We start from the raw sequence: 24,791 nt of genomic DNA, 5'->3' as shown, positions 1-24,791 counted from the left end.
ATGACATGATCCTATACATAGAAAACCCTGAGAGGTCTCCAACAAAGCTTCTAGAACTCATAAATGAGTTTAGTAAAGTCGGAGGTTATAATATCAATGCGCAAAAATCAGTAGCATTTCTGTACACCAATAATGAGCAAGCTCAGGAGGAAATCAAGAAACAAATACCATTTACAATAGTCAATAAAAAAATCAAATACCTAGGAATAAACTTAACTAAAGAGGTAAAGAACTTATACACACAGAACTACACAAGATTGTTCTAGGAAATCAAAGAAGACCTAAATAAATAGAAGAATATTCCCTGTTCATGGATAGGAAGACTAAATATTATTAAGATGTCTATCCTACCAAAACTGATCTACACATTCAATGCAATCCCAATAAAAACCAACACAGCATTCTTTAAGGAACTAGAAAAACTAACTGTGAAATTTATTTGGAAAGGAAAGAGGCCTGGAATAGCCAAAGACATATTGAAAAAGAAAAATGAAATTGGAGGAATCACACTACCTGACTTCAAAACATACTACAAAGCTACAGTAGTGAAAACAGCATGGTATTGGCATAAGGAGAGACACACAGACCATGGAACCGAACTGAAAGTTCTGACATAGATTCTCATATATATAGCCATATAATATTTGATAAAGCCACCATACACTCTCAACTGGGAGAGAATGGCCTATTCAACAAATGGTAGCTGGAGAACTGGATATCCATATGTAAAAGAGTGAAAGAGGATTACCATCTCACACCTTATACAAAGATCAACTCAAGATGGATCAAAGACCTAAATATAAGAGTCAAGTAATAGGAAATGGCTTCATGAACTTCACACCAAAAGCACACGCAGCAAAAGAACAAATAGATAAATGGGACTTCCGGAAAATTAAAGCCTTCTGGACCTCAAAGGAGTTTGTCAAGAAAGTAAAAAGGGAGCCTACACAATGGGAGAAAATATTTGGTAACCATATATCAGATAGGAGACTTATAACTTGCATATATAAAGAAATCCTATATCTTGAAAATAAAAAGATAAACAACCCATTTAAAAAATGGGGGAAAGTTTTAAATAGACACTACTCCAAAGAAGAAATACAAATGGCTAAAAAGGACATGAAAAAATGCTCCAAAGCTCTAGCTATCAGGGAAATGTAAATCAAAACTACAATGAGATACCATCTTACTCCCATAAGATTGGCAGCTATGAAAAAAACAAAAGAGTACAAATGCTGGAGAGGATGTGGAGGAATGGGAACACTCATCCACAGCTGGTGGGAATGCAGAAGGATCCAACCATTCTGGAGGACATTTTGGCTGTTGCTCAAAACTAACCATAGATTCGCCATATGACCCAGCAATTCCGCTGCTGGGTATATACGCAGCAGAACTGAAAACAAGGACACAAACTGATAGATGCACACCAGTGTTCATAGCAGCATTGTTCACTGTTGCCAAAAGTTGGAATCAACCCAAATGCCCATCAACAGATGAATGGATCAACAAAATGTGGTATATACATACAATGGAATACTACTTGGCTTTAAGAACAAATACACTACAAACACATGTGATAACATGGATGAATCTTGAGAACCTTATATTGAGTGAAGCAACCCAGGCATTGAAGGACAAATACTACATGACATTAATCATATGAAATAAGTAAACACAAGGTGCCTTAGATAGCTAGAGACTGGATGATAGGCTTACAGGAAATCGTGGTGTAGAGGAAGGATGTAAGCTGACATCTACATGGGTGAATCTGTGATAAGCTGGAGGTAAATATGTGTACCCGGAAGGGATAAAATTGGGGCATAGGGTTACCTTTGGATGGGGCTTTGTGGGTTTTAGGGGGGCTAGGGATAGGCAAATGGGTAATATTGCCAAGAAATTGGGGGGAGTTTGGGGCAACATACGAACATAGAAGATTTTCAGGTATTTGGTTGAGAGTATAATGCTGAGAAAACCTTTTCAAAAATATAATAAGGAAAGTGACCTGTTTAACATCCTTAAAGGGAATAATCTGATGCAGGACAGACTCCTAGGGAATATGTGAATTTCCATTTTGCCAGAGAGGGTTATATCACTGGGTAGAGACCCATATAATGAGAATGAAGGTATACCCACATCCTGGGGAGGACTGATGCCATCAAATAGAGGGACCTGTATCTCTCAAGAGAAATGGTGGCTCCCAGGGCATTAGGGCAGTTGAGCATGTCAAGCCCTCAACACTGTTGCAAGTATCTCTGAACATGGCTCTTCAAGAAATGAAGATGGACTGTCACTGTAGGCCCTAAGGGGAGGGGGAAATAGGTATTGAATAGATGGAACCAACATAACTGTGAGGGCAATAGAAGTGTTTCATAAGAGTACGCAAGGATGGATATAAGACATGTAAAATTACACCAAAAATACATAGGGGCTGATAGGCTAAAATGTAAATCATAATGTAAAACATAGGATAACTGAAAATTTAGAAAATCTTATAGCCTAAAGTATAAACCACAATGTAAACACAAATGTTACTTTGTTTGAAAGCTATTGTCTCAATGTCTGTACATAAGTTTCAGTAAATATGGTATGACTATGTTAAAAGATTATTGCTGTGGAAGGAAAAAGGTTTTATGTTGGATATGTGAGATTACTATATATTGTATATATGAATTACTGTGATCTAAAACTCTTGTGAAGATAAGCTTAATAATTAGAAAAAAGAAAAGAAAAAGATAGGATGTTGAATTTTTCCAAATTAGTATGTACTCTATATCTAACCTTAAAACTCATTGCTATATTCCATTTTACTATTAAGGGAACCTGGCAATATATTGGGCTTCACTTTTCAGGAAGTTTTGGATCACAGAGTAGTTCAACAATGGCAGCAGAGGAATACTGGTGTGGTATGTTATTGACAGGGGACATATGGTTGACAGGGAGTTCTACAGGGCATATATGTTTGGATATTTTCTTAGTGGAAACAATTAAAAATAACAACTGAGGGAGTGCTGTATTCCTAACCAGGGAGCTCTATCACAGTCCCTAAGGGAACGGCAACAATCCCCCAAGTGCAACGGCAAAGACAAAAAAGGAATGAAGTTCCAACAATGTGCCTGTGATCCTAATGGCTATGCTTGTGAGTCTGTGCACCGGAAATAAGAGCAAGGCCTAAAGCAGTAGTGTGCCTAAGAGTTACCTCCTGAGAGCCTCCGTGTTGCTCAAATATGGCAAGTCTCGAAGACAAACTCAGCATGTAAATGCATTGCCTTCCCCCCCCCCCCCCAGCATGGGACATGACTCCTGGGGATGAGCCTCCCTGGTGCCGAGGAATCACTACCAAGTACCAGCTGATGACGTAACTAGACAATGACCTTGAATAAATGGTTCAACTCGGACCAGCAGAATATCCCTGTCTACATATAATAACAGGAGTTAAAAACGCTTTTTGGCCTAAATCAAGGGGGAAATGGAAAGGACAAATGAGTTTATATGGCTATGAGTCTCTAAAAAAGAGCCTGGAGGTTATCAGAGGGTTTGCCATTATGCACACCTGAGCAGTCTCAGATACAGATAAAGTAGATACAACCCCAGGTATTGGTTCTTCTGAGGGCTACAGAGACCCCCAGGTCTTATGGTCATGGCAGATGGAGTTCAGTGCCATGTCAGTTGGCCCTTCTTTGGAGTTTGTGTTTATGTGTGATAGAGCTGGACTCAGATGTGATCTCTTTTCACAAGCCTTTCCTGTTACTTTATCAGAATTGTAGTTGGTGCGGGGGTTAAAGATATTTCTAGGGCATCTGAATCTCTGGACTGACCACGTGATAGTCAGGCCCTGAGCCTCAACAGACTTCAGCTCCTACACTCTGGTTTATTGGACTTACCCCACTCAGATAACATGGAGATGAAGAAGGTCAATCACCACACCATGAAGCCTAGAGTGCCTACAACTGAAAGCAGGAGGAATGCATCCAGCATCCATGTGGAATCTGAGCCCCCTGTTGACATAGATGTGGAATGGACACAACCAATCTAAGGTCCACAGGATGGAGGGATAGAATATGGATTAGAGTGGACTTACTGATATTCTATTCATGAACTATTGTGGTTAGTATTCAAAGAAAATGTGGCATTGGTGTGGAAAAGGTGGCCATGGTGGCTGCTGGGTGTGGGGAATGGGAGGAAGAGATGAGATGTGGAGGGTTTCTCAGGACTTGGAGTTGTCCTGGGTGGTGCTGCAGGGACAATTACTGGACATTGTAGATCTTCCCATGGCCCATTGGATGGAACGTGGGAGAGTGTGGGCTATGATGTGGACTATTGACCTTGAGGTGCAGCGCTGCTCAGAGATGTATTCACCAAATTCAATGAATGTGTCATGATGATGGAGGAGAATGTTGCTATGGGGGGAGTAGTGGGATTAGGGGGATGGGGGGTACATGCAGACCTCATATTTTTTTAATGTAATATTTTAAAAAATGAATTAAAAAAAATAAAAACACAAAGCAAAACAAACTCCATTTACCTTTCTCTCTTGATAGCCATTTGGCCCTTTGTGTTTTGAGTATTGTTGAAATTCAGTGTTTCCTGATCCTGGTTTGACCCTTGTTGTGTACCATCAGTTTTCCCTCAGGAAATAGCTGAGGTGTGAACAAAGTGCAGGGTGACACAGAAGGAGGGTTGCTGATGTTGGTGGTGCTGGGGGTAGGAAACGGACATGAAAGTGGAGGAGACCTTGGTACTGCAGATAGAGCTGCTGGCTGAGAAAGGGCACTTGGTAGGAGAAGCAAGGGCTTTCCAGCAGTGGGAAATGGAGCCAGAGACCCAACCCTGGAGGGCACTTCAGCATCAGCTGAGTGGTAGATGGCACCAATAGCCAATTCTCCTGCACTCCCGGCCACCCACAGGAATAACCGTCCCTGCTCCTCTGCTAGGTGCTTGCATGTGATCAAGGAGCCATGTGTGACTCTTCAGGCAGAAGCATGTAAGCACCCATGGCCAGGAGCTCCAAAGACTTCACACTGAAAGGACAACAGCCTGACTGGTGAACCTCCCTCCACCTGGGTTCCTGAGACTGGACTGAGCAGAGCCTCCCTGCCACACACACACACACACACACACACACCCCTTGGCATGGGAAGTCTATCTTTACTTTTAGGCACTGTCTCAGTTTGCCAGGGCTAGTCTGACAATACCCCAGAACTGCTTATTTAAGACCCCAGGTTGAAGGTTCTATCGTGTGCCTCTCTGACAGTGACCAGATCAGGAAGGAAAGGCTTGGCCCTGTCGACCCAGTCCTCAGCAAAAGGGCACTGACCATCACTAGCCAAAGCCAATTAGTCTATGGGGTGTAGCAGTGTTCCAAAATGTATTCACCAAATCGAGTGAATGTGCCACACTAATGAAAGAGGTTGATGATGTGGGAGGAGTGGAGTGAGGGGGGTGGGGGTATATGGGAACCTCTTATATTTTTTGAATGTAACATTTTTTTTGATCTATGTATCTTTAAAAAATACAACTAAAAAATTGATGGGAGTGGAGAGTGGAGTATATGGGAACCTCTTATGTTTTTTAATGTAACTTTTTGTGTGATCTATTAACTTTAAAAAAAGATAATTAAAAGATTAAAAATTAAAAACCAAACAGTAATTAGAGCTCCACTGACCCAGGGCTTACTGTGAGCCACTGTATGCATGCTAATTACATTCATTCTTATAAGTGGTCCATGAGGTCTGTTCTGTTTGATCTGTCCTAGAATGGCAAAGTGAGTCAGAGAGGCTGTGACTTGTGAAGGCTCCACAGCTAGTCACCGTAGCACTGATACTTCCACCCGGGACTCCTCAGCCTGGGATGCTAACCAACACACTGACTACTGTTAACTGTGCTCCAAGGAAATTGACTTAGGAAGTAATTTGATCAGCTTTGTTAGGGGCTGAAAGTACCTGCAATGAATTTTGGGGCAGTTTGGTCCTTCAGCAAACCTGTAGTACATAATTCACCCTCTTTATGATCAATGATCCCAAGGTCGGAGAAACTGCTCCTGGAGCCCTGGAGTTGATCAGATACCAGTGCCCATAATCCCAGTACCATGGTGAGAACATTGGTACAAATGGACTTTGAAATGCCTTTTGCTGTTCTTGTTGTTTTTAAGGTTCTTTTCTTTAGATTTTAATTAATATTTATTTCAGTTGCATCATTTCCTTTTGGCATACACAAAGCCCCAGAACTTGAATTTGCCTGTAACCCCAGCTAATCAAAACGGCCATGAAATGCTTTAAACACATAAAATACCATTTGAATGAATGTATTCTAAGGACAATTCCCATTTTCCAGGCAGCAGTAAAGCATTAGAGGAGGAGTCAGCGACTTTCTCTGTGAAGGGCCAGGTGGGAACTTTCCTGTCCCAGGGGCTCTGCCACCATCACTCAACCCCAACATCCTACACAGGGAGGATAGAGAAATGAATGGGTGTGGCTATGTCCTAATAAAACTTTATCAAAACTGGCTGGGGGCCAGATTTGGCCCACGGGTTTAGTGTGCCGACAGTGTCATATAGAAAGGTGTGCTTATGGCTCATTCTTGATTTCCCTCCAAGGGGCAGAGCCCCAGTCACTTCCTACCTCCAGGCCCCTCTCCGGCCCTTGTTCAGTCAGCCCTGGAAGGTGGGACTGCTTATCAGACCGGCAAATTCAAAAAGGAGATACTGAGTCTTCAGGCTCACTCTGCCCTTCTCTGTCTTGGGCCTGGCCCGCAGGGGGCAGGGGTTCTGCTCTGCTCTTCACCACATTTGAGATTCAGAAGCTACAAGCCCCACTGTGCAGTCCTCAGCGGTACTTTCCATCAGTGATACCCTATCAAGGAGTAATCTACAATCCACCTTAGGGTGCTATGGAAAGGGACTCCTCAAAGGTACAAACAAACCGGTGTAGCATGAAATCTCTTTGTTATTCTGAAAATCCAGATGAATTTTATATTCTCTCGATAAAGAAGCATTGAACAACTTCAGACACCAAGAGTTCTGGCTTTTTCACTATTATCACATGATGGCCATCAACTCACTGGAAATATCATAGGTACCGTGGACTCAAAATGTAAACCCCACTTAATAAGTGAAACTATTTACAGTTGTTCAAAACCTATTGCTTACAGGAAGAAAATAAACGAAGTGTGTGTTGGCAGAAGGTCGGGAACCCTTCCGTTCCACCGCTCTCCTGTTTCAATGGCCAGCAGAGACAGGTACCTTGTCAGATGCTCCCAGAAGTCCCCTTCCTTCCTTCCTCCATCCAGTCCTTCCACATGCTAGAAGCCAGGCAGAGGGGTACCTCGGATTCAAGAGACATCCCAGGGAGCAGGCTGAGGGCCATGGTTGCTTCAACTGGAAACTATGCTTCTATGTGTGACGTGAAGCTCATGAGACTCAAGAGGCCTCCCACTAGTACTCCAGCAAGAGTTGACCAGAACTGGGGACTCATCTGGGCACCACTGATATTGGGTGGCTAGGAGAAGAGGAAGGAGGCATTTTTTGGGATTATTTTACACACCATTAACTTCCTTTCCAAGGGAATCTGTGTTCCACGTTATGGGTTGAGCTGTGTACCCCAAAAAGATACCTTTAAGTCCTAATCCCAGGTACCTGGGAACATGAACTTTTTGCAAAAGCATTATTGCAAGCAGAATCATTTAAACTGAATGAGGCCGACTGCAGTGGGTGGACCTTTAGTCCAGGATGGCTGGTGTCTTTAGAAGGGGGGTGTGGGCACAGATAGAAGGGGAGGGCGCCATGGGAAGAGAGACTGAGCAGGCCATAGGGTGAATGAAGAGGCACTGAAAACCCAAGGCTTGCTGGCCAAGGGACAGGTGCCCCAGCGGCCAGGACTGACCCACCAGCACAGCCCATGCACTTGAAGCTTCAGTCTGCAGGGCTGAGAGAGCGGTTCCTGGTGTTTTTAGCCACCTAGTTCGTGGCACTTGTGACAGCAGCCTGAGAAAAGTGAGGTGTCCCTCTTCTGGCAGTCCCATCCCTCCAGGAGGCCTGAGGGATAGCCCAGGTGCCCAGCTGTCCTCCAGGCTGAGAGTCTCCAACCAAGGCTTTTATCTAATCAGATGCCCTGAGGAACGCCCTGGGGACAGACAGAAACAATGTTGAAAAGAAAGGAATGGGTGACCTGGACAACTCTGAACACCCTTCTCTTCCTTCCTTCCGCCCTCTCTTGGGTGCTTCGGCTGCTTAGACCCCAGAGCTCTTCCCACCACGCACACCTTCCCAGAGGGGCCGGGCCAGACGGTGCAGACCTATTCCTGGTTGTCGGTGGGTGGGAAGGCGGCCCGAGGGTTCCCGTGGTGGCACAGGACCGTCCATTAGCCTGGCTGCTTATTCACAGCCCCAGGAACCACCGCACATACTGCTCAGGGGGACGCATCCTGTAAGCTCCCTTTCTAGACTCTTCGAGCACCCCCGGATTGCCGCGGGGCCCCTCCAGCTCTGGGGGGAAGGGGTTCCTCTGTGTCTCTCAGTACTAGAAGCTCTGCTCTTTCGGGTCCAGGTGCCCGTCCCAGCGACCCTGCCAAGCAGCCCCTGCCCCCTCCACCCCCGGGCGCCCCATGGAGTCTTCCTGGTGAGCACTCCCTCCTTGCCCCCCACCCCCCCACCGTCACTTGACCTCCCCGGTAGCCCTTTCCTACTATGATGTCCTGCTCCCACCCCCAGAGAAGCATCCCCCACCCTGCCCGGGCCCCGCCCCCACGCCCTGCCTGGTCCCCAGACCCCTTCCACGCGGTGCCGCTGGGTGTCCGGTCCCCGCTCCGGGTGACACAGCCCCGCCCCAGCCCCTCCCTGGCAGGGGACCCCTGCCCACAGCACCGCCTCACCCCCGCCGCTCGATGCCGCCCCTCCCCTCTCACCCTGGTCTGGCGGGAGAAGTAGCTGCGCTCCTCGGGGTCCAGGCGCCGCGGCGGGAAGTAGCTGAAGGCGACAGCGCCGAGGTGGGCGGCGGCCGGGGCTTGCCCCGCAGCGTGGCGGCGGCGATCTCCTCGTCCCCCAGGCCGCCCCGATCCAGCTTCTCCGCCCCTGCCAGGTCGGTCCCACCCGGCCAGGGGCGCGGCCCGAGTCCGCCGGCCAGGCTGCCCCGCGCCAGCGTTCGGCAGTTGCCGGGAAACCGCAGCCTCACGTCACAAAGCTGGGCGGGGAGCGCAGGGCCTGGGGCGCAGGGCCGAGGGCGCAGCCGGGATGGGGATGGGACCGTGCCCTCCCGTCTCCCTGAGGGTCCCTGGAGCGCCCACTTGGGACGCGAGGAGCCGCGTCTGCCGGACTGGCGGCCTGCGCCGGCTTGCCCTTGCCCTTGCCCTTGAGCTCAGGGAGGGTCCCAAGCCGGCTGTCTGGAAGAAGTGCAGGCCACCCGCGCGCTGCATCTGAAACCCTCCAGGAGCCGCGGAACAGTAGTGGAAGAAACAGGTGGAATTCATTGCCATCGTATATTAACTCTGTGTCCGCAGCAGCATCGTGTCAACGTGCAACGAATCAGTTTTCAGCGCCTCGGTCACCACGAGGGGTCACCGCTCACGGTACTGGCAGGTGCGGCACGAATCGAATCCAGCCAAGTAATATCTGGGAAAACTGAGCTGTTCCGCAGCGCTCTGCTGTTTCTTTTCTTTCTTTTTTTTTTTAAAAGATTTATTTATTTAATTTCCCCCCCTCCCCTGGTTGTCTGTTCTTGGTGTCTATTTGCTGCGTCTTGTTTCTTTGTACGCTTCTGTTGTCGTTGTCGTCAGCGGCTCGGGAAGTGTGGGCGGTGCCATTCCTGGGCAGTCTGCTCTTTCTTTTCACGCTGGGCGGCTTTCCTCACGGGTGCACTCCTTGAGCGTGGGGCTCCCCGACGCGGGGGACACCCTTGCGTGGCAGGGCACTCCTTGCGCGCATCAGCGCTGCGCATGGCCAGCTCCACACGGGTCAAGGAGGCCCGGGGTTTGAACCGCGGACCTTCCATGTGGTAGAAGGACGCCCTAACCACTGGGCCAAAGCCAAAGTCCTGTTTCTTGAGTCAAATGCTGGTTTGGCCCAGTGGTTAGGGCGTCCGTCTACCATATGGGAGGTCCGCGGTTCAAACCCCGGGCCTCCTTGACCCGTGTGGAGCTGGCCATGCGCAGCGCTGATGCGCGCAAGGAGTGCCCTGCCACGCAAGGGTGTCCCCCGCGTCGGGGAGCCCCACGCGCAAGGAGTGCACCCTTAAGGAAAGCCGCCCAGGGTGAAAAGAAAGAGCAGCCTGCCCAGGAATGGTGCCGCCCATACTTCCCGTGCCGCTGACGACAACAGAAGCTGACCATTGACTATGGGGTGCAGTGATGCTCAGAGATGGACTTACCAGGTGCAATGGATGTGTCATGATGATGCGAGAGAGTGTTGCTGTGGGGGCGGTGGGGTTGAATGGGACCTCATATTTTTCATAATGTAATTAAAAATAATAATAATAAATAATTAAAAAAAATAAAACAAACTGATTGCCAAAAAAAAAAAAAAGAAACAAGACGCAGCAAATAGACACCAAGAACAGACAACCAGGGGAGGGGGGGAAATTAAATAAATAAATAAATCTTTAAAAAAAAAAAAAAAAAGAGGTGCGTTCCTTTTGTCGAAAATTCACTTAATTCTAAAGCCTCGAATGTGTGTGTGTGTATCAGTAAAAAGGAAAAGGGGAACAAAACTGGCCTTGGGAATACTTTAACCAGGGCGGCTCTATGAAGACCGGCTTTGAAACATAAATGATAATGAGGAGCCAGACTTGTGAAATCTGGGGAACAGTGGGTCATTCCAGACAGAGGGAAGAGCATCTGTGGTGGCCCTGAGGCCGAGCCCATTGATGTGCAGGCGGCAGAAAGGGAGGAGAAGGGGTAGGCAGCAGGGAGTGCAGGTGGACAGGCAGGCAGGGGAGGGGTAGCTCTCAGGCCGGGACCAACGAGCACCCCTCTCAAGGGGCTTCTTGCCTGCAGGTCCTTGATTCAGGCAGAGGTTTTAGAGATTTTTCAGTACCATGTCCTTGATGCTAATTAACAAAAACAGTAACCACACATTCACAGTGGCACCCCTAGAAGTAGAGGACCCTAGAAGTATGATACCCCTAGAAGTACAGCACACTAGCAGAAGGGAACCCTAGAATTATGGCACCCCTAGAAGTATGACCCAGCAAGCCAGTCTGTGCTCCTCCTACCCTTCCTTACATGTACCCTCACCAAAAGCTGTGTCAATAAAATCTGACTGGAAAAGAAAGCACCCTAGAACCTCTATGAGAAGCGAGGATAGCACCTGCCATTGACTAAGCATTCCCTTCACTGTTTGCCAGGTGCTGCCCTAAGCAATTCCATGGCATGTTTCATTGACTATCCTACAATATTTAGACTACACTTGTTTGAAATTTTGGGGATATCTCAGACTCCAGAGGTGCTCAGTTCACCAATGAGCCAAAATCCCTTCTGGATTTGTGGCCCAAGCCCTTGTGGTGTGGAGTATTTTTGGAGGGAACTGACTGCTCTTCTTCCCCAGGACTATCTCAACTACACTGATTTCTGCTCCTCCCTAGTCTTCCTTCCATCTGACAAGCATTCCCCAAGTTCCCTATGCACCAGCCTAGGAAGGCTTGGAAGGCAGCAACTTTAGGACCACACTCTCCACAGGCACCTCTCCCAGCAGCACCATCCCTCTGCTTCCAGGCCTGGCTCAGGCAAAGTGCTTCTTCACTGGGAGGAAGGTAAGCAGTGCAAGAGAAACTGCTCCCCTTTTGCTCAGCCGGAACTGTCACTGTACCATTCTGCAGCTACTGCTCTGCCCAGCAATTACAGGATCCAGGGACCATCCAGAGTTTCAAGGGTGGCCAGTAAATCTACTAAGTTTTGCTGCCCCCTACTGACCGGAGAATACCTCCATTGCTTAAGAGGTGATGCTCACAAGTACAGCTCTTTTTAATCATATTCCTTTCTCTGCTTTAATTTTGAAGACTAATGGCAAGAAGATGCTGTGTTCAAAATTATCTTCAAATGCATGGCTCCAATACTTCCAACAGGGACACTGGGAAATGTTTTGCTAATCTCTAACCATTTATGTGAATGTCACCTCTAATTCTTCAGGGTCATCATCAGAGACCAGTGCTACGCAGTGAATACTAAAATGGTTTGAATCTTGGTTTCACTTGCTACTAGATGTCACCTGCTTTGTCTAACACCACTACAGAGTTGGTGGGCAGAGTATATGAGGAAGTCAGATGGCCCCAGCATTATCGCCCATTTGGCTTGTGTCTATAGAAACATTAGAATTAGATATACATGAGGATTCGGGTCGTAAGGACTGGACTTTGAAATCTAACAACTTGTCAAATCCCTCCCCTTGTAGTGGGATGGTTAGTGAACGGAGCAGTCATGTACTCAGTAGCTTAAATTTTTCATAACAAGCACATGCATTCTTGCAGGATGAAACATTTTAAGCAGTTGCAGAGGGAGCGCCAGCCCCGTGGCCAGACTTTGCTTCATGCTTTGCACAGTGTGCTGCAGCCGGCGCCATGTCTCAGATGCTCCCCATCCATGGCAGCCTGCAACTCAGGAACCCACCCAAGGGCCTCCTCTCACTCCCTGAGCTGGCCTGAAGTCTCATGCACTCCCGCAGAGGTTTGCAGAATGCCGGCTGCACATCACTGGAATGTGGACTCACTTATCTCTTTGTCCCACACAACTGCTAAGGCAAGCACAGGGGATATTTTCTCCTTTACCCTGGAGCACTTAGTACAACACCTGGAATCCCTTATATGATAGATGTGTGAAGTGGGCAGGGGGAGGCCAGATGAGGCAAGGGCTCCATGGAGGAGGGAACTGAAAGAGCAATGCAGGAAAAGGCCATGATGGATGAGGACCTGAGTGGAGAGGGTGGAGGAATGTTCTAGGCTGCACGTTTTCTTCACATTATTCACAACCACATTACCAATGTGCATGGCAATGTAGTCAGGTCTCCCCTCTTTACACTCTAAACTCAGGGTTTACTTTCATACCAAGGGTGAGCTGAGAAACAAGGAGGATGGACTAGAGTTGTGGGTTGGTGGGGGAGGGCTGCAAGGTAGGGCAGAGAAGGACAAGAGATCTCAGAGAAGACAGAAGTGACACTGGGCTTGGTCTCGGTAGCAAAGAGGGACTGTGGAAGGGTTTCTGAGGCATAGAATGATCCAGAACAGGGCTCAGGCCCAAAGCCATGAACTGCATGAACTGTAAGTAAGTACTGCTAAGAACTGTAAATGAGACCACTTCACATGTTTCCAAGATGTGAGAGTCCTTTCAGCCTGGCCCCCAGGTGAGTGGCAATTCACTTGGGCATATGAACACATCCGAATCGATTGCATCTCTCTCCCAGTCAATCTTTAATTTGATTCTATATGTCTCATTCCTTCTCTGCAAAGAAGCATAAAATTTTAAAGGGAACTTTGAGCTCTAGAACTCATAGAGTTTCAATAACCTATGCTAAAGATTAAAAAAACTTTAAAAAGTAAAGATAAAGAGATCTAAAAAGTTACATGTGATGGTTAATCACCATCCAGTTGGTGCCGAGTCATTGGATGATGCAAGCCCTGGCCTGCCACTGTGAGGACATTCTGTCGGTAACTTTAGATTATTAGGCAGTTGGTTGCATCTAAGGCTGGTTACATCCACAAACAAGGGTGACTGCCTTCAGCAAGGAGGGGAGTCCCATCACCCCAGCAGCTGGAGGTCTTAAAGCAACACCAAGTCTCTCAGCACTCACAACTCCTTTCTCTACTTCTCCAGCTTCTCCCGAGGAAGTCATCTCCTGTGCTGTTTCCAATGCATGGCCTGCCCTAGGAAATCTGAACTTGCCTATCCCCAGGGTCACTAAGCCAATTCTACTAACAAATCCCTTCCTATTTACATATGGCCCCATATCCTATTGGCTGTTTCTTCAGAGAACCCTAATACTGGTAGAAATGCAGACATTACTAGCTAATATGTCCTGTGATTACTTTGTGGTGGGCCTTTTGCTAAATGTTTTTATGTGTATTAACTCATTTCATCCTTATTTTCTGATTAGCCATTTGGAAATGAGGCCCAAGGTTATACAATTTGCAAGAGAGGTTGAAATCAACCCCACGTGCCTGACTCCTGAACACAGATTCTGAGTCCTCTGCTGCATCGCTGCTCAGACCAGGTTCAAGTCTCATCTTCACCCGTGGTTCTGTACCCAAGGCACACATTGACCATCTCTGAGCTTTGGAGAGGGAACACTGCCCATGTCCAAGGCCCCTGGAAGTCATACAGGCCTGTGTTCAAGTGCTTAGCATGGAGCTCGGCACAGAGCAGGTGAAAAGTAAATGGCAGCTACTTCCCCTGTTCAAGGTCCCAGAAATAGCCGGAGGTAGAAACCCAGTCTCCTAACTCTGCAGCCCTTTCCACACCTGCCTGCCTTGTCTCACTCTCCCCTTAAGCTTTAACCTGAGCGTAATGGGCATCTGTACTTCACTAAATACAATGTAATTCACTCATGATTTACATTTTAGAAGATTTCCCCCACAATCAAACCTGCCCCCTCACAACCCTCCCTAAATTTACTTTACTTCATTGTACATTTAAAAGAAAAGCTCCTGAATACATATATATTTAAGATTTTATTTTAATTGACCCCCCCAGTTGTTTGCACTTGCTGTCTGCTCATCTTCTTTTTAGGAGGCACTGGGAACAGAACCTGGGGCCTCCCATGTGGGAGGGAGGCACCTAATTACTCAAACCACCTCTGCTCCATTTGATATGTCTCATTGTGTTTCTTCACTGTGTCTCTTAGTTACATCACTCACTGCATCATCTGGTGCATTAGCTCACTGTGTCACCTTGTTGCATCTGCTCACCAAGTCAGCTCGTCCTGCAAGGTGCAGCCTGCAGGGGTCACAAAAGTCAGCAGAGGAGGTTCTACTGTATCCTGTGAGTAGGAAAGAGACAAGGTTTTTGATCACAGGCTGGCATGCTGAGGGTTTTCAGAAGATTAGTCTGGGGTGTGCAAGATGAACTGGATAAGAGTAAGCTAGAGAGGAAACCGGGGAGCAGACTAGCACCAATACCTTAGAGAACTTGGGAAACTCATCTACATTCTAGTCACTCATCATCATAATGCCTTATTAAGTAACTTACAAAGGAAACAATAAAGTCTTAGGCATTAGGGTGTGATGAAGATATTGGTTTTAGTGAGTCATCTTGTCCATTCTTTCCCTTATACCAGGGGGAAATTAAAGCAGATATTCCAATAATTTAATAACTCTAGAAACAGAGTTGAGCATAGCTTATGAAGAATATATGCATGTTCTGCTTTTGGAAAACTGAAGGTAAGACAATTCCATATTTCAAAACAGAAGCCAAAGATTTATAAAAAATATCCAGTACCCAGAAAAGCCTAATTAACAAAGTGGGTATTAAATTAGAGATATGAGATTCTTAGTTCACTGGGCTAGCAGACTACTTAGGACCCTGTAAAAAGCAAGTTTGAATTAGGGATTACTTTGGGGGTGGGGGAAATGGAACCATACCTGGACAACTTGATAATCAAGTAACTGGAAGTGCCATTGTTTAATAGCCTCTTTTCCTAGTAAATGTTTGCTGTTAAAATCTTTTGGGGACATTAATGAGTAGTGCTACTCTGAAAAAAAATAGAAAAATAAACATATTTTTTATAACAATCCAAAACATTTTTAATATTTTTTGGCCAAAGTTTACTCAAGATTTGGCTTTTCCTAATGGCCAATACTTTCACATCAATCACAAATCTGTTACTCTTTAGTCTACTGAAAAAGTACTTGGCTTTATTAATGATGCTATTTATAAAATATTATAAGGAATTTAAAAAGAAAATATATCCTGAAAAGTAGTTTTAATTTCTGAAATCATCTATTTTTCTCACCCTTTTAAGAAAATAATCCTTGCCTATTCACTTCAACAGGCCTTGTAACATAAAAACCACAACAGTTTCTTTACCTTTTGTGTACATCTTCATCAACTGTAAAAGGTAATACAAATCCTTCTTTATCTAATTTAATTTCAATATCTAGTGAGAGAAGGAAAAAATTCTTCATGTGATACCCTCACAAACACTATCTTCCTTTACTTCTTTGTTCTGTTTTGATTTCTTCCAAACTGTATTTACCAATACGACAGAAGGCTGCAAAGAAATGACCACAACCAAATGAGGATGTTCACTCACTCAGCTTCAAGAACAAGCCTGTCAGCCTGAAATTAAGGAGGCTTCCTGGGCTAAGGCAAGGAGTAGGTCCTCAAATTAACAGGGGAGCAGTAGGAACCACACACTTTCTCCTTCTTCTTACAAATGGTGGCACACTCTCAATTCAGACAGTGAAGAAAATCTTCTAAGCTCAGCAAAGTTAGACACCTAAGCAGCTCAACACATCCATCTCTTCCATGTCTCCTGACAGCTAATGCAGCCCATGACCGCGGCACCCCATGACTGCAACATGTGGCCAAGGGGAGTGGCTGGAGTTCCCTTCCCAGCCCTCTGGTATATGCCATTCCTTCTGTAGAAAGGACCATGAGAGCAGCAGAGGTGGAACATGTGACATGAAGCCTATCAGAGATGGTCCTCTTTGAGATGACTTTTTAATTGATGAAAGGAAGGATTTGGACTTGAAGTCACCATAGTCCAGTAGCTATTTCCGGGATGATTCATGTGCTTACATCTGTGCTAACGTGGTAGCCACCAGCAATGGGAGGCCTTGGAGCACTTGAAATGTGATTTATGACTAGGGAAATGAATTTTAAATTTTACTTATGTTTAATTTAAATTTAAGTAGCCATCTGCACTAGTGGCTACTATACTGAACAGCACAGGCCTAAACTATAAGAACAGCTAAACAGACATGAGCACTTCTTGTGTTATTCCCTCATTTATACCCTCTTGCCATATGTGTTTGAGGTCAATATTCTTCTTACTCACATTTTACAGATGAGGAAGTAAAGAGAAAAAGGTTAAGAAGGGTAAATACACTGTGCAAAGACATTCTGGTGATCTGTGGCAAGCTGGATTCAAATACAATCTATATACTATATTCTACCATCTACACTCTAGAACCTCATGCGGAGCAGGGAAGTTTCCATTTTGTATTCTGTGGCTACTAAGCTCCATCTGTCTCCCAAAGAGATAACAACCACTAAGGTTCTGTAAACAAACCCCCTGATACTTACCTTTTGTATACCAATAGGGTGTTACATTTTGGAAGCAAAGTAGGATCTTGCTCCTAAAAGGTCAACCAATCCAATCACTAAAGATTTATGAAAGTGAAAATCCACAGGGGTCTCCAGGGAATGGTATGGAATAAGAATTGATTTCACTTGATATTTAGGAAGAAGTTTGGGACCCTAAAAATTATATATACAAACATGAGAGAGATAAACAAGATAGAAAACCAGAGAATAAAGTGTAGGTAGTGAGTTACCTATGTATAAAAGTTTGATACAAAATTCCTTTAATAAATAATGCTTTTCCAGGACTTAGGACTGATACCTTTCTTAACACAGCAATGAAAAATATCCTTGTTATAGTTCAAGTCTAATAGCTCAAAATATCTTTAAAATGTGTTTTAAAAGTAGTCACTGGAAAAAGAACAATAAACATAATGACAATGCTGTCAAGTTCAAGAAACATCTCTGAAAATCTCAGAATTGCTTTAAGGACCTGAAGGACACTCAGTTAAATTTTTTAATCCAAGAAGAAATGATAAAACTGACATCTCAATTCAATAAATAAAGGATTGCAATGGAACAAATAGTGATGGAAAATTGGTTATCTGTCTAGAAAAGAACAGGTAAACTCCTACCAAACATCAGACTATGGGCATATCTCCTTTTACTGAGTTTTGCTTTATTGCACTTTGCAGATATTGTGTTTGTTTGTTTTTTTAAATAGACTGAGGGTTTGTGGCAATCCTGTGTCAAGCAAGTCTATCAGTGCCAGTTTTCCAATAACGTGTGCTTGCTTCATCAGTGTCACATTTTATTTTGCCCGTTTTCCAACAACATGTGCTCACTTCATCTGTGTCACATTTTAATTGAAGTATATGTATTTAAAAATACAAAATAATGTTATAGCATACTTAAAAGACTATAGTATATGTGCACTGGGAAAACAAAACATGCATGAAACTCACTTTATTTTGGTGGTCTGGAACTGAACCTGCCAAATCTCTGAGGTATACCTATATAATAAATCCCAGGTGGATTAAAGATCCAATGGGGAAAAATTAGTAAAATATTTGCACTAACACATATTTAGTGAAATAATCTTGTACATGATGGGAAAGTCAGGAACCATTAAATGACATGTAGATTTGGTCACACAAATCTTAAAAACACAACGCAATAGAAAGATGAGTTAGGGAGCAGGAAGGCAATTCCTAGAAAATAGAAATGGCCAATAAACATTTGACAAAATGCTCAACTTCATTATTGCTCACTCAAATGCAATTTAAATACATGACAAGACACCCCTTTCCACTGAATTGAGCGGCAAAAGCTAACAGGACAAAAAAACTGTACAGTGGAGGTGGGGGTGACAAAGCCACCTTCACTCTCTGCTGGGGAGGTATGACATCTACCATTCAGAATCACTATCTACTGACATTACACTAGTAGTCCCACTCTTAACATTCTATTCTGCCGCTTGAAGGAACATGGGCCCCAGTAGAATGACATGCAAGGATGTTTACTACAGCATTGTGGATAGAGACCAAAGATGGAAAGAACCTGAAAGATTATAAGCTGGGGAACTGGTGAGTAAGTCCCATAAAATACACCACTTGAAAAAGAACATATTTGATCCACACACATTGGTCTTGAGGAAGGTCTACGTATACTGGACATAACGGTAAATTGTATGATACACTGGACATAACAAAGAGAAAAGAAAATTGGTTTCCATATTTGTGTATGTTTGGCATAGAAAGCACAGTTACAAATTTGTTATTTCAGGGAATTGAGGTGGTTGGGGTTAACTAATTTTAGTGTTTATCTTTATAGGCCTTGGCATTGTTAAAAAATGTTTAAAAGAAAAGAGTAATGACTTTTCATGTATTTAGCTTTTACCAGAATATGATCCTGAGTCAAGTTTGAAGGACAAAGCAAAAGGTGTTGAAGTCTGTTGAGACTATTTCCAATCACACAAAAAAGGTGTGCTGTGAAATTTATGAGAGTGAATCTTTATAGCTCAGATACCACCTAAACTAAAGTCTCCCAGAGAAGAGTGAAATATCTGACTTGGTTTAAAAATGCACTCAGAAATAATTAGGATTTATAGAGTTCAGAGATTCAGACTTTTTAATCAAATGGCTATTGTGTGTGCTAAACCCTTTAAAACCCTAGAAGTGAATCAAGGAATACTAAGACTCATACACCTTCAACACTTGAAACCATCTAGAAATCTCATACAGCAAGAACTGGTCTTATAGGACAAGACAGAAATGGGGTCAATTTACCAAAGAAAAGGCCAGCTATTGCACATACCTCTAAGTAAATGAAAGTTTTCCCTTTTAATAAAGTTATGGAGAAAGGTCAAAAGAGAAGCGACTTAGTTTTCAGAAGGAGCACAAGAAAACTGTTCGCCCTCAGTGAAATAATGCCATACACTTTTTGTTTTTACCTTATAGAAAGGATATTCTAGGACTGAGGATAAGTACAGTTGTGTCAGTTGTGCTAGACTCAGTCTGTGCAGACATGATTCTTCACCTGAAATGAAAAGCATCCCAATCAGTTACGTTTCAATTTTCCTACATGTAATGAAAAAAATCATGAACATCCAGCACTAATTAATTCATTCCAGAATTGTGATGGATTTTTAAGTGACACTAGAAAATGAACTTGTTAGAATTATGCCCTCATGCTTGCTTAACCAGTGACATCTCATTTTGACTTCTACAAACCCAAGCTCCTAACTTCTGCCCCTTGTTGGGATTCAGGCTGTTATAGCAGCAGACCCCTGCTAATGGGAGCATCTTGATGATCCCCCACAGGAGCATGAATGGCCCATTGAGGTGCTGATGGCTTCCACCTATAGGAAGCACATCCACCAGCCCATCAAGCCACTGAACCACCACCATGGCAGCGCCAACCAGTGAGGGCTGACTTCTAAGGAAGAACGACATCCCCAGCATCAAGGCTCCCGGCTTTAGGTACTTTTCTCCAGCATGAGGGTCACCCCAGGCCCCAAAGGCCCAGGATCTCCTTTCATGGGGGAGGAGGGACACCTGGGGCCTTAAATCCTCATTGTGCTGACATCTCAAAATTGCAGAGATTCCCCCATTTGGCCTTATGGTGGGACAATGAACGACAAGCAGCTTCCCTAAGGGGCCCTGGTCAAGAACCTGGCAGACACCTTTAGAATGTAGGCACATCCAGCAGATGGATTTTTACATGAGGCTATTTCAGATTAAGTGATGCTGGTGGCTCATTCACTGCGGGCACCTTCACAACATTAAAAATATCCCCCCACCTTAAGTGACTGGGATTTGTGTTCATGGGCTTTCTGCATTTATATTCTGAGAGGGGTGTGCAGATATTTTCCTAATAGCCACAGAAGCCACTACTGCCTGATATTATCTCTAGTGTACCTAAAACAATGCTTGCAATTTACTTTCTTCAAGAGGAAATATCAGGAAAGTTACATTTTAGCACAACTGAACTCTAGATATACTGCAGTGCAATTTCTCCCCAGTGGTCTGAAATGCAAATAATGGAATTTTGTTCACTCGAGGACAAAAATCCCTAGGAAGGATGGATGGCCCTGGTGGCCAGCATTTTCTGTTGTCTCTCTGTAAGTGAGAAGCAGCTGAGGTCATGAGGAAAACATGGGGCTTGGCATTCACCAGCGTTGGGTAGAATTCTGGCTCCTCCATTTTCTAGCTCTGAGGTCTAGTATAAGTCATATCATCTCTCTGAGCCTACATTCCCTCATCTTTACAGTGGGGAATGCTAACCTTGTCTGTGTCTGAGTCTGACTGGTAAACTTTGACACATACCACGGGCAGCAGGAATTCAGTGTCTCAGGGTTTGGAGGCTAGACATCAGATCAAGGGATTAGCAACCACACAGTCCTGCAGGGGGGCATCCTGATGTTGGCTCAGCCTCTGCTCATCACATGGCCATCTGAATCCTGTGGTCTCCACTTCTGCAGAGGGGTACATCTGTCTAGATCCCCTCCTTGTGAGGTCTCCGGTCCTGTAGGATGAAGGCCCTCCTGGCTCAATTTGGTTTCATCTTAAAAGGATCTTTGAGATTCTTCCAAATAGCTCCCACCCACAGCACTAGGGACAAGGATTTGAATTTGTCTTGGAGGATATGAGTCAGCCCCCATCACTAAGTCTGTGAGGGGCTTGGTGAGCTCCCAGAGTTGGTCATAAAACAGGTGGTCCTCTGGTACACCACCCTGCTCATCAATCGTACTGATGATCATCAACTTTTGATGATTTTAAAGCAGTTGCTTTTTTTTTTCAAATTCTACTCAATTTATTCATTTTTTAAAAAGATATTACATTAAAAAAATATGAGGTCCCCATTCACCCCCACCAGCACCACCCCACCACTCCCCCGACAGTAATACTCTCCCCCATCATCATGTCACATCCATTGCATCTGGCGAGTACATCTCCAGGCATCGCTGTACCCCATGTCCCGTATGCCACACCATAGCCCACACTTTCCCACCTTCCATCGGGTGGGCCATGGGAGGACAAACAACATCCGGCAATTGTCCCTGGGGCACCACCCAGGACAACTCCAAGTCCTGAGAATGCCTCCACATATCTTCTCTTCCTCCCCTTCCCTGCACCCAGCAGCCACCATGGCCACTTTTGCCTCATCAATGCCACATTTTCTCGATTATTAACCACAATAGCTCATGAATAGAATATCATTAAGTCCACTCTGATCCTTACTGTATTCCTCCTTCCTGTTGACCTTGGCTTGGTTGTGTCCATTCTACATCTATGTCAAGAGGGGGTTTAGATTCCACATGGATATTGGATGCAATCCTCCTGCTTTCAGTTGTAGGCACTCTAGGTTCCATGTTGTGGTGGTTGACATTCTTCAACTCCATGTTAGCTGAGTGGAGTAAGTCCAATAAATCAGAGTGTAGGAGCTGTAGTCTGTTGAGGGCAGGGCCTGCCTATCATATTGTCAGTCCAGAAATTCAAACCCCCAAGATATATCTTAAGCCCCAGCACCAACTACAATTCCAGTAAAGTAGCATGAAAGGCTTGTGAAAAGAGATACCATCTGAGTCCAGCTTCATCACGCAGAAGCACTAGTTCCATAGAAGGGCCATCTGACATGGCAGTGAACCCCATCTGCCATGACCATAGAAACTGTGGGTCTCTTTAGCCCTCAAAAGGACCAATACCTGGGGGTGTATTTACTTTATCTGTCTCTAAGACTCTGCTCAGGTGTGCATATGGGCAATCCTTCTGACAACCTCCAGACTCTTTTTTAGAGACTCATAGCCATATAAACTCATTTGTCCTTTCCATTTCCGCCTTAATTTAGGTTAAACAGCATTTTTAACTCCTGTTATTATATGTAGATAGGGATATTCTGCTGGTCCGCATTGAACCTTTAATTCAAGGTCATTTTCTAGTTACATCATCAGCTGGTACTTGGAAGTGACCCCTCGGTGCCAGGAAGGCTCATCCCCGGATGTCATGTCCCACGCTGGTGGGAAAGCATTGCATTTACATGCTGAGTTTGGCTTCGAGACTGGCCACATTTGAGTAACACTGAGGCTGTCAGGAGGGAACTCCTAGGCACAGTGCTGCTCTAGGCCTTGTTCTTATTTCAGGTGTATAGGCTCACAAGCACAGTCATTAGTATCAGGGGCACACTGTTGGACCCTCATTCCTTCCTGATCCTTACCGTTGCACCTGGGGGACTACCGCTGCTCCCCTCCAGACAATGGCAGAGCCCCACTGGCCAGTAACTCAGTACCCCCCCAGCGGTTATATTTAATTTTTTCCACTATGAGTATATCCAAACATTTCCATACCTTCTGGATGTATGCCTTGTATAACTCCCTGTCAATCATATATCGCCTGTCAATAACATCCCATACCAGTATTCCTCCACTGCCATTGTTGAACCACTCTGTGATCCAAAACTTCCTGAAGAGTAAAGCCCAATATAATGTCAGGTTCCCTTACTAGTAAAATGGAATATAGCGATGAGTTTAAAGGTTAGATATAGAATGCATACTGATTTGGAAAAATTCTACATCCTATCTTTTTCATTTCTTTTTTCCTAATTATACAGCTTCTCTTCAGAGGAGCCCCAGATCACAGTAATTCATATATACAATGTATAGTACTCCCACACATCCACCATAAAACCTTTTCCCTTCCACAGCGATAATCTTTCAACTTATTCATATCATATTTACTGAAACTGATGTACAGAATCTGAGACAATAGCTTTCAAACAAGTTTACATCTGTGCTTACATTGTGGTCCATACTTTAGGCTATACAGTTTTCTAAATTTTTTAGTTATCCTATGTTTTACATTATGGTTTACATTATTAGTCTGTCGTCCCCTATATGTTTTTGGTGTAATATTACATGTTTTATATTCATCCTTGTGTACTCTCGCGAAACTCCTCTCTTGCCCCCACATTTACATGGCTCCATCCATTCAACATCCATTTTCCCCTCCCCTTGGGTCCCACAGCGACAGCCAATCTCCATTTCCCAAGGAGCCACGCCCAGATATACTTGCAAAAGTGTTCAGGGCCTGACTTGCTCAACTGACCTAATGCCCTGGGAGCCATCCTTTCTCTCGATTGATACAGTTCCCTCTGTTTGATGGCATTAGTCCTCCCCAGGATGTGGGTCCACCCCCACTCTCACTAGTTGGGCCTCTACCCAATGGTACAACCCACCCTGGCAAAATGAGCATTCAGACATTCCCCAGGAGTCTGTCCCGCATCAGACCGTTCCCTCCGAGTATCCTAAACAGGTAACCCTACTAATTATATTTTGATACGGTTTTCTCTGCATTTTACTCTCAACCAACACCTGACACTCTCATATGTTCATATGTTGCCCCTCCGTCCCCCAATTTTTTTCATAATATTACCCTTCCGCCCATCCCCAGGCCCCCTCAAACCCGCAAAGCCCCACCCAAAGGCAACCCCTTGACCCCATTTTATCTCTTCTTTGTGCTCATACTTACCGCCAGATCATCATAGATTCCACCCCTGCAGACGTCAGCTTACATCCTTCCTCTACCCCCCAATTTCCTGTAAGCCTATCTTCCAGTCTCTAGCTCTCTGAGACAGCTTGCTTATTTCATATCATTGAGGTTATGTAGTATTTGTCCTTCAATGCCTGGGTTGCTTCACTCAATATAAGGTTCTCAAGATTCATCCATGTTATCACGTGTGTTTGTAGTGCATTTGTTCTTAAAGCCGAGTGGTATTCCATTGTATATATATACCACATTTTATTGATCCCCTCATCTGTTAATGGACATTTGGGTTGATTTCAACTTTTGGCAATAGTGAACAATGCTGCTATGAATATTCGTGGGCATATATCGGTTTGTGTCCTTGTTTTCAGTTCTGCTGGGTATATACCCGCAGTGGTATTGCTGGGTCAAATGGCAAATCTATGGTTAATTTTTTGAGAAACCACCAAACTGTCCTCCAGAATTGTTGGATCCTTCTGCATTCCCACCAGCAGTGGATGAGTGTTCCCATTTCTTCACATCCTCTCCAGCATTTGT

The sequence above is a fragment of the Dasypus novemcinctus genome, unplaced genomic scaffold (genome assembly GCF_030445035.2).
Source record: "Dasypus novemcinctus isolate mDasNov1 unplaced genomic scaffold, mDasNov1.1.hap2 scaffold_107, whole genome shotgun sequence".
In the NCBI taxonomy this organism is placed as follows: Eukaryota; Metazoa; Chordata; class Mammalia; order Cingulata; family Dasypodidae; genus Dasypus; species Dasypus novemcinctus.
Note: the sequence above shows the minus strand (reverse complement) of the source record.